Below are 17,706 nucleotides of genomic sequence, written 5' to 3'. Positions count from 1 at the left end.
TGTAGAAATACCTAATTTCTCATATGTAAATCATTCACTTGATAAAATGGAAGTTTTAATAAATTTTTTTAAGATGGTGGGTGGATAGGTGTGGCTACATCTGCCCTTGCATAACCAATTTTGATTGGAAATATCTTTAGCTGCCCTTGCAGGACATGTCTGTAGTCATTTTATGTCTGCTTTGTTAAACAGTTATTTAAGCAAGTGTAAAGGTGAAGTGATGAAAGAAAAGAGGTATATTGAGTTCCTCATTATTATTCTATCTGCTGCCTTTTTCCTTTCAGAATACAAGCAAAGTGAGATTTATCACATGCTATAACCCTCCTGGAAGTATGGCAAATACTGAACTGAGGAGTACATTCTAAGAATATTTTATTTATTTAGTACATTAACATTTAATATTAGTTCAGGTTTAATTTTTGTCTTTAATTTCTGCGAGAAGTTTTAAGGATTTGAATTATTAGATAACTAATTTCCAGCTAAGATCATGTAATTGTAAAATTAAAGCTACAGAATTTACTGTTTAAGTCACAGCAAAGTATGAAATGATCCTCCTTACTTTTCCAATATTTATTATAGAAATGCCTTTTAGTGATTTTACAACTTAGCAATTCTTCTACTGATTCATATCATTAACCTCTTCCAGATTGATCTTCCCCAAATACAGCTACTCTCAAAAGAGAATTTCTCTGATCAAATGTCTTAAGATTCCCACTATACATTAAATAGACTCTAAAAAATTAGCATACAATCCAAGTCTTCAATAATGTTGTCCCAATTTATTATTCTATCCATATTGACCATTACTCCTTTTCATATGTACCGGCTCTCCAGCTAAGTCAAGATACTTGCCCTCTTCAAATATACACTTTTTGTGTGTGTGCATTCTGGTACTTCTACCTGAAGTTTCCATACTCTATATTTCATAAATCATCTCAGCACATATATATGTAATATATGGATATATGAATATATGTGTATATATGTGTATGTACACATGTGTGTATATATATATATACACACACACACACATATACACAGAGATTTGTCTTCATAACATACACAACCTGTTAATCATGTTCAAAGACGTATTTTCTTTATGCTTGGCTCTCATAGAGCCTAACATTATCATGGATATAAGCATGCAATAAATAGTGAGTGAAGTAATGAATGGATAGCACATAAATAAATTTTAACAAAGAATATTTTGATACTCTTTTCCATATCTCAACATATGATCATCTGTCAGAGTGAATGATCTGTTTCCCTTCACTGAATCATTGCTCCCTGATTTAGTGATTCGAGTATAAAATTTTATGTTGTATGTTGAATGAGGATAGCATAACGGTTAAAGGTGCTGGGTCTGAACTCAAGGTTTAAACTCTAGCAGCTCTCCATAATGTGTGACTGTTCTTGTGTCACTTCTTTAACCTCCTTGTGCCTCAGTGACCTCATGTAGAAAATATAATTTATAATAAAATATGATTAATAAATATATTATTATTAATAATAATAATTAATAATAAAGTAAATACTAATAATAATATTTACTTTATAGGGTCATTATGGCTATTAGAGGAGTTTATATATGTAAAAGTCTAAGGATTGTGTCTAGCACATACAATATGCTCAATAAATGTCAGCCATTATTATTATTGCATGTCATAAATTATTATTTTATATATTGCATATATTTCACATGATTTTTATGAAATAAGTTTAGTACTTTTATTTGCATTGATGTACTTGTCATCAAATTGTTTTATACAAATGTCCTCATGAAGTATTTACACATAACCAAAAAATACGTTCTTGTAAATTTGTAAGAAGTTTCAAACAGCTAACTGTGAGAAAAAAATTGTCTATGTAAAATTTTATCAAAAACAAATACCACTTTACTAATAAGCATGCTAGGAAAAACAAACAAAACCCACGCACATATTGAGATAATCATTAGCTAAATGCAAAAAATGCTAGTTTGCAACAGAAACTGTCAGCCCAAACATGTATTTAAAAGCAAACTACAAAGTTCCAGATGTTCTGAAGTTATATGAAGCTACTGAGCCCCAGATGCTGCGGTGTAACCACCCATTTCCCAGCTGTGTCATCACACTTGTGGCACATGTAAGAGAGGCTGACAGAGCTTCATGTTCTCCACGGCAGAACCAGCTTTGGGGCCACCTCCAACACCAGACCTCACCACTGTGACCTGTCTGCTATAATGAGAATTAAATATCCTTATTTAATTGCAAGACAATTAAGATATTCTTGTCTTACATACTTATTTACCCCAGTCCTGACCCAGTGCTCTAATTCCTCACCTGGACTTTTGTCCACTGTCTACATCTCCTAATCTCAGACTTTTCCCCAACTCCTAGAACTGTTCCGTGATGCCCTCTAATATATATAGTCTATTACCAGCCAGATCTTCTACTTCTTACACCTCTTCTCCAAATGTTCTTTCTCATAACACCTCTCAGTGAAATCTGAGGGACGTTGCCCCTATAGCTTCCTTCAGGGTGGCTGCTTATTTCTCTGACACCACATACCTTCCATGGGGCTGGAGCTGGAGGTGGAAGAGTGTTCAACATGCTCCTCATTGCTGGTTCTACATGGTTTCTTCTCATTACTCCCTGCCTTAATTAGCTTGAGCTGCTATAACATAGCATCATAGACTAGGTGGCTTAAACCACAAACATTTATTTTTCACAGTTTTGGAGCCTGGGAAGCCCAAGATCAAGGTGCCAGCAGATTTCCTTCTTAGTGCGGACCCTCTGCTTTGCTTTCAGATGGCTGCCTTCTCACTGTGTGCTCATATGGTCTCTTTTCTGTGCACTCAAGGAGAGAGAGGGCTCCAGTGTCTCTTCCTCTTCTTTTAAAGGCATTACACCCATCATGAAGGCACCACCCTCATGATCTCATCTAACCTTAATTAACTTCCAAAGACCCCATCCCCAAATATCATTTCAATGGCAGTTAAGGCTTCAACAACTGAATTTTGGAGGAGACACAAACATTAAATACTTAACACTATCTTAAATCCCAATTCCTTTGAAACTCATGTTATCCGACTGCACTATGTGCTATTTCTAAACTTAGTAGTCAGTATAAAACTTACGTTTTAACACCTGCCATCCTTCTCTTTACTGCTTATAGTGTTGTTTATTATATGGTCCTCAACATCTGCTAAGTCAAAGGTACATGCCATTGGGAACTTCAGATCCTTGGTATCCTTATTTGAAATAAGTGTTTCCTCCATCCTACGTATCCACCACATTTCATAGTCATTTCCTGGACTTTTGTTTTTACTACCAATAAATATATGGCATCCAGAATGTTGATTTAAAGGAGACTTTTACTAACACCTTCTAACATTTCAACTCACTTTGCACACATTTCAAACATTCTTTGATTTCCCTGAATCACAATCCATTGACTTTATCACTTTTTTTTTGAATGTCTACCACCATCCCCAGGTCTGCAATTTATTCTTGCACACAGCTTATGTTCTTTGGTTCTTATGCCTAAGAAACTCTTGCTTAATACACTCAAAACAAATAACCCACTCTTCCTCTGTGTTTCTCAACTGGCAAAACCCCAACTATGATTACATCCAAAACTATAGCTAATTTGCAGAAACAAGCAAAGATGCTGACTTGTCTCCCTTTAAATTTGTGACTACAAATTTGGCATGCATGATCATAGGAGTCTGTCAATAACACTTATTTTCCTTGGCAATTCACTTTTCCAGTATAGAGACAATAATTCTACACTTTCTCCTCTCAAGGAGAAATTATCAGTTTGACTCCTAGAATTACTTGTAAATGTGCAACAATATTTTCTCCATGGGTTTTGGCATTGTGATTTCTTCTCACTGTGTATTTCTGAAGATTACATTGTATATACTCTTTATATTCTGATTCTAAACATTTGTAGCTCATTACTAATATTTTTCTTCCACATGCCCTTCTCTTTCTCTCTCTCTCTCTCTAACTCATCCCATTGCATGTGGAGCAGGAGAGACAGTAAAATTATTTGTTTAGAACATATTGAACCAATTCTATTCTTTCTGGATTAAACATTTTATATACTTTGAGCATAATAATATGTGTAGATAACCCAAAAATCATATTTTGAGCTTTGATATTTTCCTATCCTTCAGGCCCTGCCTATTGCACATCATTACTTAAATTTTTCCAGTCATGTCTTAAACTCAGCATATCCAGAGATAAATTCATTTCTTTCTTAAACTTGTTCCCTTTTTTAAAAAAAACTACAAATTTCAAATAATTGCAATATGTTCTACCCATGTGTCCATTCCAAAAATCTAGTCTGAGCAACACAATTGATGCATCCTCTCCATCACCCTCAATTCTCACAATCAATCAATCAATCCCAGGCCACTGTCATATATTATCATGTCTTACCTGGATTATGGAAACAGCATCTAATTGGATTCCCTGCTTCTAGTCTTTCCCTAACCTGGTTCACTTTTTCTAGGCATTTAGAGCTACTATTCTAAAATAAAAGTTTATCAAGTTAATATTCTACTTTAAAGCTGCAAGCCATTTTAATGCTCTTAGTCCACCATGAAAAGCATTATTGAGTGTGTAAACAACAGCTATTTCTTTTACTTTTCTTACCAACAGAGCCTACCTTCCACTATACTCGCTGTGAATGCCAGAAAGTTCCTTTCCCAGACATGTTTGTAGCTTAAGAGTAATCAAATAACTCCATTTTGGCCAACTGAACCTGAGATAGAACCTGTTAGAGAGCTTCTCGCAAATATTTTCCTCCTTGACAGAATGAGAGAGATGAGTAAAGATTATTGTATTAGCTCCTACTGCCTCTACTGGCTCTGTCCTTGCTTCTCCTCAGTCTTTTCAGAATATGGCAGACATTTAAAAAAGAAGTCCTTGAAAAGTAAGTCAATCACCCCTCTACTCACAGCCCTCACCTGGCTTCCTATCTCCTGAATAGCAGTAAACATCCTCGTAGTAGCTTATAAATCTCTACATAGCCCACACTCCCTTGTCCTTGCCCTGTTTTACCTATGTGACCTCACCCCCTACTTCCCTCCTCCTTTCTAACACTGCTTACATTAACAGCATTCTCTTTACTTTTCCTCCAACTTGGCAGGAATGCTGTTCTAACTGTTGGACACCTCTGCCCCTTGGTGACTGCATGGTAACTTCTCTAATATCATTTAAAATTTAACTGCCATGTCATTAATCATTAAAACCTACCTGGGTTATACTATCAACAATTGCAACTCACCCCCTCTACAAAATTGAGATATGACACGTGCACACACTTCCAGTTCTCCTTTATATTTTTTCTTGTTGACATTTTCACTAACTAGCAGAATTTATATTTCACTTAGTTTTCTTTTTATTTTTTCTCTTTCTTCCTACCTCAAATATATATGCCTTGAGCATGGGATTTTGGTCTCTTTTGTTGACTGAGGTACGCTTAGTATCTACAACAGTGCCTGACCACTGATTTTGAGGAATGAAAGAAACGCTCATCTTGTTCTGATTTTGGATGAAGCCATGTAAGGATGAGACACTTGGAGCTGTCTCAGGCATCTCTACCATGTGGAGAGATATAGCTGATACTTTAAGTATGGCAGACAGAGTGGAACATTAGAAAAAACCTGTGTCCTTGATATTGCTGAGTGATTTAACAAATCCTCACATCATCTACCTTCAGCCACCTTCTTGTTATATGGGATTTACTAATAAGTCTTATTTTTTTATACACCTTTACTTGTGGTTTTTGGTTTTGAAAACGAATCATGACATAACTCACAAGACTACAGTGGGCACAGCTGAAGAGAGAATTAATGACATGGAAAATAGTTTAAAGATAATATCCAGACTAAAACAAGGATTGTCTTGCTTGATTCACCACTATAAATATAGCAACTAGTATAATTTTTTAACACAGTAGGTGTACTACTGCTTCTACTACTAGTACATATTACTAGTACTTACTGTTAATACTAGTACTACTACTGCTGTTATTTCTACCATCAAAATTATCAGTTAATAATTATTGAATTCTCACAATGAGTTCAGCATGATTATAAAACCTTGAATATTTTAATATATTTGATTTATACTGCAATCTTATTGAGTGAAAACTAATATTGTCTCCACTTTATAGATGAGAAACTGGAGCACAAAGGATTAATTAAGTTGTTTCAGGTCCTATATTTAGTGAATAGTCAACATCAACCCAATCTCTTTACTATACTGATTCTCAGAAAGATACATTTTGATAAGGTGATGAAAGAAAGCAAAAAGATTTGGCAGCAGAGAAATTAGGAAAGTGAGGGGGAAGGATGCAGACCATTTCTTGCAGCCTCATTACTTTCTGACTTATCGTTTCAAAGTTTTCATTTATTTTTCTCTGTCTAGAAAGAAGTGTTCTTATGAAAGTAAAATCTTGATCACATTGACTGCGTACTGATTTAGGATGGGGAAGGGGAAAATGGAATTGATCTATACTCCTGACTTTGCGACCTATAATGTTATTTAACACATCCTAATTTCTACAACTTTCAAAAATAAACAACTTAATACTAATTGTTACTATGGATTTTTGTACTAGGAATAGACTCACTTTTCTATGACTTGTTAGAAAAGCTAGAATATTAATGAGTTAATATTGATACAGCATGTAAAATGAGAAGCAGACATTTGAGAGACACTAGATTTCTTTAAAAACAAGCAGAGTTCTATTGAAAACACATGGAATATATGCTGAGATTAAGTAGTGACAGTATCTCCTAGGTTCTTAGCATCCCCAACTTTGAATTTACAGCTCTGAAACTTAGAAAGTCATGGCAAAACAAATAATTGGCATTTCTACATTTTATGCTCTGAAAACATTAGTTTTTGGAATATTTCATCACAGTGTTTAAAATTGTGGACTAATTGAAGAATGCAGAGAGCTACAAATATCACTTAAATAACCTATGTGACTAATGTTTTAGTTGGGGGGAATACAGAGGCTTAAAATTTCCAGGTCTCATTCAAAGAATCATATTTTATATTCCTTGAAGCCTAAATACATGCCTTCTATGTTTGTTGACTTTTCTAAAAGTATATACTCACTTCCAATTTTTTAACAAATCATCATTAATAAAAGAAAGAGCAGTGATGCTCTCAGAAAAGTGCTTGTAAAGATTTTCTTGACTTAAATTATATCAGTTATATTCATTGTATTAGATATTCATAAGTCATTTAAAATAAATTTTCTAAAACAGCTAAATTGGAAATATATAATTAAATGAATAAGGGTTACTATATTATACACCTAAATAAAACTAAACATATAAATAGGCAAAGTACAATTTAATTATACAAGCAGAAATTTAAGAAAAAAAAATGAAAGAGTGAGATCATTTTACTCTTTTTATAGTTATCACAATTTCAAATATACACAGATATTTAAAACATGAAAAATGATTAAATTCTTATTGAAAACTATTCATAACACTCCAATTATGTTTTTAAGTCATTTCATGTGTTAATCATAAAAACATCATTAATATTTTCTATGCTTTTGCATGTCCTAAGGTCAAAAGAGGTGATAAAATTTCCTGTTGTGTTTTGTTTCTTCTAAATTCAAAAAATTAAGAAAAATTTTGTTGGAGTATAGTTGATTTACAATGTTAGTTTCTGCTGTATAGCAAAGTGAATCAGTTATACATATACCTATCTCTACTCTTTTTTAGATTCTTTTCCCATATAGGCCACTACAGAGTACTGAGAAGAGTTCCCTATGCTATACAGTAGGTTCTTATTAGTTATCTATTTTATATATAGTAGTGAACATATGTCAATCCCAATCTCACAATTTTGATTAATACTCAGAATCAGTATCTCACAAAAATATCCAGTTTTCTAAGAATTTCCTCAAAAACTTTCTCCTTATTTTAGAAAATATTTTTGATAGTCTATTATTATGTCAGTAATTTTTAGATCCTGGAACTCTAACAATAAATAATACAGGGAAAGCCCTGCTCTCATAGAGCTTACATTCACTCAAGGAAAAATAGACATAGATAATTAAGTGTTATGAAGACTGTAACCAGCATAATGTGAGAGAGTGTGAGTTGGGTCAGGGTCTAATTTAAGTGAAATGCTCAGGGAAACCTTTCAGAAAAGGTGACCTGTGAGCAGAGACTAGACTGGCAAGAAGAAACCAAGCATGTGAGTGTGTGGTGGCAGGGCAACTCAACTAAGGAGCACCCAAAGGAGGTTTACATGTTTAAGTAATGGAAAGAAAGACCCTACGGCTAGAGCACAGAGAGACAGCTGTATGGAAAATGGATTATAGAAGAACAAGAAAGGCAGCAGTCAATTTTTTCTTTTGCCCTACCCAAGTACATGGGATAACACACCATTGTAAAGCAATTATACTCCAATAAAGATGTTAAAAAAGAATAGAGTGAAAAGAATATTACATATGACCTGGAGAAGGTAAATAAAAGTTTTTAAAAATTCACAACTCAAAAAAAAAAGAGAAAGGCAGCAGTCAGAAGATGTAGAGAGCTCTTGGCATAGTTCAGGTGAGAAATGATGACACATGGACAAGGTGGTAATAGTAGAGATGGAGCAAGGTAGTTGGTATGCAGAGCAGATTCATTTGTTAACTTTTAATTCTTTAATTAAATTGAAATTCTGCAAGTATTTGTTGTTGATATTACATTTTTAGATTCTAGTGTATCCCTTCAATTAGTTTTGATTTCTAATTAATATAGTTTATTTGTTTTTCATTTAATCACTGACAGTATTTACATGTTGGAAAAAATACATCTGGATCTTAATAAAACAATAAATCTGAGACTATTGATACTTTAACTTCTAAGCATGGCAATAGAAGAGGAGGAATACTATTTTTAAAAAAATATAATTTTCTTTCATATAAATTAACTATGGTGAGTTTGGCAGCTCTTCAAATGTTGGAGGCCAATATGCTGAATAATTCTTCTGACAAACTGGCTGAAATTTGAAATATAACCAAGAAAGTTATCTGTGAATTTTTAGTTTTTTCCTTGAACAAAGATTTCCAAATGCTTCTTTAAAAACTCTATCCAATAGGAAACAGTTTCAGTGAACACATTTTATATGTCAGTATTTTACTGTACATAATTCTACTTTCCTATAATGCATGTCAATGGTTCATTCTTAACTTTTAATATTAAAAGATAGAAATTCACATTATATATGAAAGAAAAATGGGCTATGCAGATACAATATATATTCTCATGCAAAAGACCAAAAATCTTGTATTTGGAGATCTAAAATCAACTTTAAGTCTTTCTCTACTCTAGTCCCCTTCTTTAAGGGAGAACTTCCTTCAAGCAATTCTAAATAGTTTTCTACTTTTTCTCAAGTTCTGTAATGCTTATGATAATAGCCATGTACAGAATAATAGAATACTAAGTCTCCTTAACTGGCTTTGATTTTTAAAAAATATTAATGAAATAGTAAATTTAGGATAGGAGAATGTCTGGAAAAAAATACATTTTTAATCCAAGCCATCACTTTTATAAAGCTACATTACCTGCATCTCCCACATCCTCAATTTTTCCTAATAATTTAAAGTTTCCATAAAATTTCAACCTGATCTATATTTTTAACTCATTTCAAGTTATCTAGACTTTTTGTCCAATCTACTCAAACTTTTCCAGAAAAAAACAAATACTTCAATCTCTGACTTAGTGCACTTAGGCAAGGCTTTCACCGCAGAATATCCCCTGTTCCTCTATAACCTTCTAAACACTAATCTGTCAAAGTTGGACTATGTTGTTCCTCCCATATGACACCTTTCTTGACTATTCAGTCAATTGTATCTCTTCCTCTTCTTTACATTATTTATTTTATAAAATTCATGTGAGGCTTTACTGATAACTGTCCTTTTTTCTTGTTTGTTTTTGTACATGTTTATCTCCCACTTCTGTACTAGGAGAGTGCATTTATTTTAATTTAAATGAATTTAGAAAGGACATAACACTCTCCATTTGAGCGGAATCCCTACTACTTTGCATTGGCTTATACACATTTCATTTATTTTCTTTCTGACCACTGTGGGTACTTGATTTGAAGGCTCTATTCTGTACCCATTCCTTAGTGAAGATATTTCTCACACAACTAAACTTGGAGATGGAGAGAGTTTTACACTTCTAGTCATTATTAGTATGACAGAAAAATGAGTGCCAGAGAGATGAAATGTTTTGCCCAAAGATACACAGCAAAGTAGGGTAAGAGTGGGGACTAACCTGGTCCTATCTGCTCCTTGCTTTTTGCTCATACTCTTAATGTACCATTTGTCACAGTATAAGTACTTGTTAATGTGCCCTGTCTCTCCATTAGAACAAAAGCTATGCAATCAACTTTTTATCAGCCCAATGCCCAGCATATAGTAAACATTTTGTAAACAAGTGTTGAATTAGTTTTCCACTCTGTCAGGTGGAAATTAATTTGCTTCAATGTTCCACTCATTCTCTCAGTTTTCCCTTTTAGTTATTGTTTGTTTCCATTTTAAAATCTTTCTTTTTCAATTTGTACTATATTTCCATTGACTTTAATGTGACAAGGAAACAAAAAAGAAGGTTGTTAATTTATTTGGGGCCTTTCATCATCTTGGTGCATCAATTGGAAAAGGCCAAATGTAGAAGTGCTTGCCAAAACAGCTTATGTATTCCTGTCAATTTCTCCCTGCTGAAAACATTCTTCTTCCACAGCAGCCAGCAATGAAGAGGTTTGGAGCCAAAAAGCAATGAGTCTGCCTTCCTTTCCAATTGTTTCATGTTGTGCATTTGGAACCAAAAGCTAAGATTTTTTTTTTTTTTTCCGGTACGTGGGCATCTCACTGTTGTGGCTTCTACCATTGTGGGGCACAGGCTCTGGACGCACAGGCTCAGCGGCCATGGCTCACGGGCCTAGCCACTCTGTGGCATGTGGGATCTTCCCAGACTGGGGCATGAACCCGTGTCCCCTGCATCGGCAGGCAGACTCTCAACCACTGCGCCACCAGGGAAACCCCAAAAGCTAAGATATTTTGTTCATCTTTTGTCACCAAAAGAAGCTGTTTTACAATGCCTTTCAATGCAGGTGATTGGTGAAGTTCAAAGAACCGTTAAACGTGAATTGACCATGAAGTTTTGAAACATTTCATCAAGTTTTCTGAAGTTGCACTGTTTCTGAAAAGGATGATCCACTTAGCAACCCTTAAAAGACAGATTCTATAAAACCTTCTAATCAAGAAGAAAACAAGTAGGCATTATGGGTGTGCAAATCCCAAACTAGACCATAGTTCCAATATCCCAATGATCAAATCCATGTGATGATATCCATTATGTAACAATAAGCATGAATCTGACAAGTGAACACCATATTGTGACTCTGAAAATAAGCAAGCTAAGTTTAATATTAGTAATGTTTTGATGCATATATACTTTTAACAATTACAAACCGTCTTCTAGGACCAGTTCCAATAATTCTATCTAACTCAAAAATATACAGCAGAGCCACCATGTTTGCCAGGACAGTGTGTATTGCTTGTGTGTACATCACCCCCTGTAGTACAGTGATATGGTAGACTTAATGGCCAGAAGACAGGATCCAAAAAGCTTATCCTAAAATATTTTGGCTTTTAAATATACAATCTCTCTTCTCTCTCCATAAATATAGATATAGATATATGCATATACAGATAGACATAGATATCTCTATATCTATACGTGTATCTTACCTATATCTATACCTATACTTTTATCTTTATTTATACCTATACCTGAATAGCCCTATCTATCTATATCTATTTATCTATCTATCTCTCTATCTATCTTGAGAACCAAGCATCCTGTTTACACTTCAACCTAGGAGACAGTACCTACTATAGTTTCAATTTATTACTATTTAAATGACCTTATAAAAAGTTGCTCATTTAAATTAAGTTGCTTATGAATTTTATTCAACACATTGTTACTTTCATCAAGAATTTAACAATAGTAAATGTAAAAGAATTGAACCAGAATTTTAATGGCAGTTATAAATAATTACATTTCTCTAAGTATTTATATTAATACATTCACCCAAATATTTTATATGTAATTTTATTATGTTTTATTATCCTTTACACCAGTAAATTTCCCCTCTCTTTGCCTTTAGCCTTAGCATTTTGAGATAAATAATTTAAAGGATAGACTTAAGAATATTGTATGGGAATGAATCACTGAAACTTGGGAGAATTAAAACTTCAACAAATAAGGTCAGTAAGCTTATAGATAAAGTCAAGAATTAATTCTTATGAACGTTAAAACTGCTGAGACTAAGTATTAACTTTATTTCTCTTCGAGTACTTAAGAACTAGAGTGTACGTTCATGTATTAACTTGCTTTGTTTTGTTTGTTGGGTCTACAGAAAGGTATAGGTTAATTTTTTGCAGTATTAAGTAAATTCTTAGTCCAATTTAAATATATAAAAATTGCCACATTAAGAAAAAGAGAACTGTATATTTCACAAAACATGTACTTGATTTTCCCCAAACCATTAATAAAGTTTTATATTTTTCCCCTTTACTAGTTTTTTGTTGCCTGTAACCTCCTAAAATTTGTTGAAATATTAATTTGATATCATTTACTATCCAATTAAATTACAAGATAAATAGGATTTTATGAATACTTAACACCTTAGTGTATTATTCAATGTTTGTAATAAACCTATGTGTCTGTGGAGAAAAAGTGAGTTGGATTAGTGATTCTATAATTGGTCTCACACCACCAGCAATGGTATCATCTGGGAAACTGTGAGAAACACAAATTATTTTCAAGATCTGTTAATTCCAGAAATCTGTCTTTATAAAAAGAAGACCCTGATGTGTGGTATTTACCTTTTTCTGTGGTATAAATACTCCCACCATGGTCAGCTAGAAGATGCAAATGTAACATTCCTAAGTGCAGAGTTGGGAAGTGATTTACAGCACTGCATGTAGATGATTCTGATGCACACAACAGTTTTGAAAATCACTAAGTTGAAATATGGGGAAGTGGCTAAGTTGAATTACGGGGAAATGGATAAGAGCACAGGCTTGGATGTCAAACAGATTTGGGTTTGGAGAGGTCTCTGCTACTTATTGGATTACTAATTTAGTCTTGGTCAGGTTACATTACTTCTGTAAAACATTAATTTCCTTTACATAAACAAGGTCAATGAATGTTTCTACCTAAAGATGTGACAATCAAAGGACTTAGTTGGATTAGATTGGAGTTATGTGTAGAATTTAAGTTCTAAAGTCAGTGTTTAGGGCATAATTGTCTAAAGACCAAAATTAACTTAACAAATTACTTAGCCATGTCTGTACAACAAAGACAACCCCTTTTCCTCCACTGCAAGAAGAAATCTCTGTTTCCTCAATCAAGCACCAGATACAACACTTAGCTTGTATTTAAAGACTGTATTATATAAAAGTTACTTATTTTTAACACTAGAATAACACAGAGTACAGCATAATTCTCATTCTGTGGGAGGCCCATGAACTGAATCATCTGAGGGTGCAATCAATTCACAGCTTACACTCTTGGTTCACTCCTGGACATACTGGAATTGAAATTATTTTTAACTGTTGTTATAATTATTGCTGTTGTTGGTGTTGTGTTGTTATTTTTTTTCTTTGATTCTTCTCCTTTTTAGAGAGTGCAGAGTACAAATTTTGAAATTCACTTAATTTAAATCTAGTTATTGGGACTCTTTACACTGAAGTTTTAATACAGTATGATTAATGCAGTCTCATTGCAGTTTGAATAACACATAGTAAGCCTCCCATATCTTACTTAATATTATTATGTTTTTTTGTTGGCAAATGCATCTTACACTAAATCTAGAATGAACATATTCTCAGTCATTCCTCAAAGAACTTCACCTCTCCCTGCAAAAAAAAAACTGTTGTAAAAACTGTAACAATGAAAGCATAAAACATCCAGGTTTTGCCACTCCTTGAGTAAAGTTTAACACATTTCTTAGAACTATGTCAGTTCATTTTAGTTTTACTACATTCCTACAAAGATTACGTCTATCTTACATTTCAGATTTCACCAAAAATATGCTTTTTACTATATTTCACATCAATATTCACAGCTGTACAATACCTTGTGCCAAAATAAGTGGTTCTTTTACTCTGGCATTTGCTCTATTCAAACATGTGTACAAATATGTGTACCTATTCCCCCTTTGGCTTAGTTGTAAAGACATTTTCCCTTTCATCTTTCCTGATTACACAGCCCTCTAATCAATTTTGTTGCTCTCATTTCAGAGCTAAATTCAATACTTTCTATAATTCAACTCTTGTGAGAGAGTTGACTGGACTGAATGTGATGCTTTTTAGTCTGAATTGGAAGGTTTGGGGGGCACACTTAAAAAACCACTTAGTAATATAAATGTATAATGGATATTAACCTGAAAAACATTGATTTTAATCTTGATATACATTCTGAAGCTCACTAGTGTTTGAACACTTTCAGCTCCTGTGTACCTAAAAATAATAATATATTTTTCCTTGCCTCTCAAGAATCAGTGAAGCATCCAATATCTATCATATTTGAGCAAAGTCAATAAACCTCAGGTTTTTAAGGCTGCTGTAATACCTGTCAGAGATAATGGCTATTTGGAAGTTTCTTGCTTGATCACTGGATTTGGCAGCTAATGATTCTCAAGAAACTGAGAGGCAAATACAACAAGGAAGTTTATGTAGTAATTAGTAGAACTTTATAATGAGATTTGTATGCATTTTATTTTATATGGAAAGACATTTAGAGATATTTGTTGATACCTAATTTCTAGATCACCAAAAGAAAAAAAGATTGTAACGATGTCTTGTAACAAAGGTGTCCTGAGGCCTATATCTTTTCAACAAGAGTGTGAAATTTTTTATTTCTGTATATTTTGTTATGATAACAGACAGCTTCCCTCTTTTTAAAAAAATATCTTTCACTAGCCATCAGGAGACTTGTATTTCCTTTTTTAAAAAAATTTATTTATTTATTTTTGGCTGTGTTGGGTCCTATCTCTGTGTGAGGGCTTTCTCCAGTTGCAGCGAGCAGAGGCCACTCTTCATCGCGGTGTGTGGGCCTCTCACTATCACGGCCTCTCCCATTGCGGAGCATAGGCTCCAGACGCGCGGGCTCAGCAGCTGTGGCTCACGGACCCAGTTTCTCCGCGGCATGCGGGATCCTCCCAGACCAGGGCTCGAACCCGTGTCCCCTGCATTGGCAGGCAGATTCTCAACCACTGCGCCACAAGGGAAGCCCCAGGAGACTTGTATTTCTAACTCCTTCACTAATTGTTTATGTTAGTGGGTAAGTCACCGCCTAACTAAAAACAATGACCTGATTCAAGACATCTGTTAAGAAAAATTTCAGATTGGTTCAAGGTGGCAGACTAGAAGGACATGTTCTCACTCCCTCTTCAAAGAACACCAGAATCACAATTAACTGCTGAACAATCATTGACACGAAGACACTGGAACTCACCAAAAAAAGATACCCCACATGCAAAGACAAAGGAGAAGCCACAATGAGATGGTAGGAGGGGCTCAATCACAATAAAATCAAATCCTATAACTGCTGGGTGGGTAACTCACAAATTGGAGATCACTTATACCACAGAAGTTCACTCACTGGAGTGAAGGTTCTAAGCCCCATGTCAGGCTTCCAAACCGGGGGGTCCAGCAATGGGAGGAGGAATTCTTAGAGAATCAGACTGTGAAGGCTAGTGGGATTTGATTTCAGGACTTCAACAGGACTGGGGAAACAGAGACTCCACTCTTGGAGGGCATACACAAAGCAGTGTGCACATCAGGTCCCAGGGGGAAGGAGCAGTGACCCCAGGGGAGACTGAACCAGCCCTACCTGCTAGTGTTGGAGGGTCTCCTTCAGAGGTGGGGTTGGCTGTGCCTCACTGTGAGGACAAGGACACTGGCAGCAGAAGTTCTGGGAAGTACTCCTTGGCGTGAGCCCTCCCAGAGTCCACCATTAGCCCCACCAAAGAGCCCAGGTAGCCTCCAGTGTTGGGTCGCTTGAGGCCAAATGACCTAATTAAACTTAAAAGCCTTTGCACAGCAAAGGAAACCATAAGCAAGACATAAAGACAACCCTCAGAATGGGAGAAAACAATTTACCAAGGAATCATCGGACAAAGGATTAATCTCCAAAATATATAAAAGGCTCATGCAGCTCAATATGAAAAAAACAAACAACCCAATCCAAAAATGGGCAGAAGACCTAGATAGACATTTCTCCAAAGAAGACATACAGATGGCCAAGAAGCACATGGAAAGCTTCTCGACATCACTAATTATTAGAGAAATGCAAATCAAAACTTCAATGAGGTATCACCTCACACCAGTCACAATAGGCATCATCAGAAAATCTACAAATAACAAATGCTGGAGAGGGTGTGGAAAACAACTGAACACTCTTTCATTGTTGGTGGGAATGTAAATTGATACAGCCACTGTGGAGAACAGTATGGAGTTTCCTTAGAAAACTAAAAATAGAATTACCAAATGACCCAGCAATCCCACTACTGAGCATATACCTAGAGAAAACCATAATTCAAAAAGACACATGCACCCCAGTGTTCACTGCAGAACTATTTACAATAGCCAGGTCATGGAAGCAACCTAAATGCCCATCCACAGATGAATTGTAAGGAAGATGTGGTGCATATATACAATGGAATATTACTCAACCATAAAAAGGAACGAAATTGGGTCATTTGTCGAGACGTGAATTGATCTAGAGACTGTCATAAAGAGTGAAGTAAGTCAGAAAGAGAAAAACAAATATTGTATATTAACACATATATGTGGAACCCAGAAAATGGTACAGATGAACCGGTTTGCAGAGCAGAAATTGAGACACAGATGTAGAGAACAAATGTATGGACACCAAGAGGGGAAAGTGGTGGCAGGTGGTGGTGGTGGTGTGCTGAATTGGCAGATTGGGATTGACATGTATACACTGATGTGTATAAAATGGATGACTAAGAAGAACCTGCTGTATAAAAAAATAAATTAAATTTAAAAAATAATAAATAAAAAAGAAAGAATTCTCAGATGGGAAGGATGATTAAAAAAGAAAGAAAGAAAAATTTCATAGGATTTTAGTAGTTGTTGTCACTGGGTAGAACATTTTCACTTTTGCAACCAGCTTTGAGAATGTCTCATTCATAACTGGAGAGTGACAGAATTAGTGTGGTTATAATGGAGTTAATATAGTCTTAAAATCAGTCTGACCTGGATTTGAACCCTTCCTTGGTTCTTGCTAGTTATGTGATCTTGGATATATAACTTAGATTATGTGAGTTAAACTTCTTCTTTTAAAAAATATGAATAATATCATTTATCCCATATACTTGTTAAAATGATAAACAAGCAAGGTTCTGGGATACTGGTTTGCCCCTGATATTTATTTAACAGACATGAACTGTTAATTTACTTCTTTCATGTTCTGTTTGTAATTTTTTTTAATTTGATGAAATGCTAGATCAAATCTCTGAATGAAAAGTAGAAGCAGAGATCTTCTGGGTAGTCAGTTAAGGAAGACAGGAGAAGGTAAATTATAAAGATTCCCAATTGTTGACTTTACTTTTGTTCTTAAGACGGTTCCTGAAGAAGGTCAGTGGAAATATT

The sequence above is a fragment of the Mesoplodon mirus genome (genome assembly GCF_964341445.2).
Source record: "Mesoplodon mirus genome assembly, chromosome: 7".
Taxonomy (NCBI): domain Eukaryota; kingdom Metazoa; phylum Chordata; class Mammalia; order Artiodactyla; family Ziphiidae; genus Mesoplodon; species Mesoplodon mirus.
Note: the sequence above shows the minus strand (reverse complement) of the source record.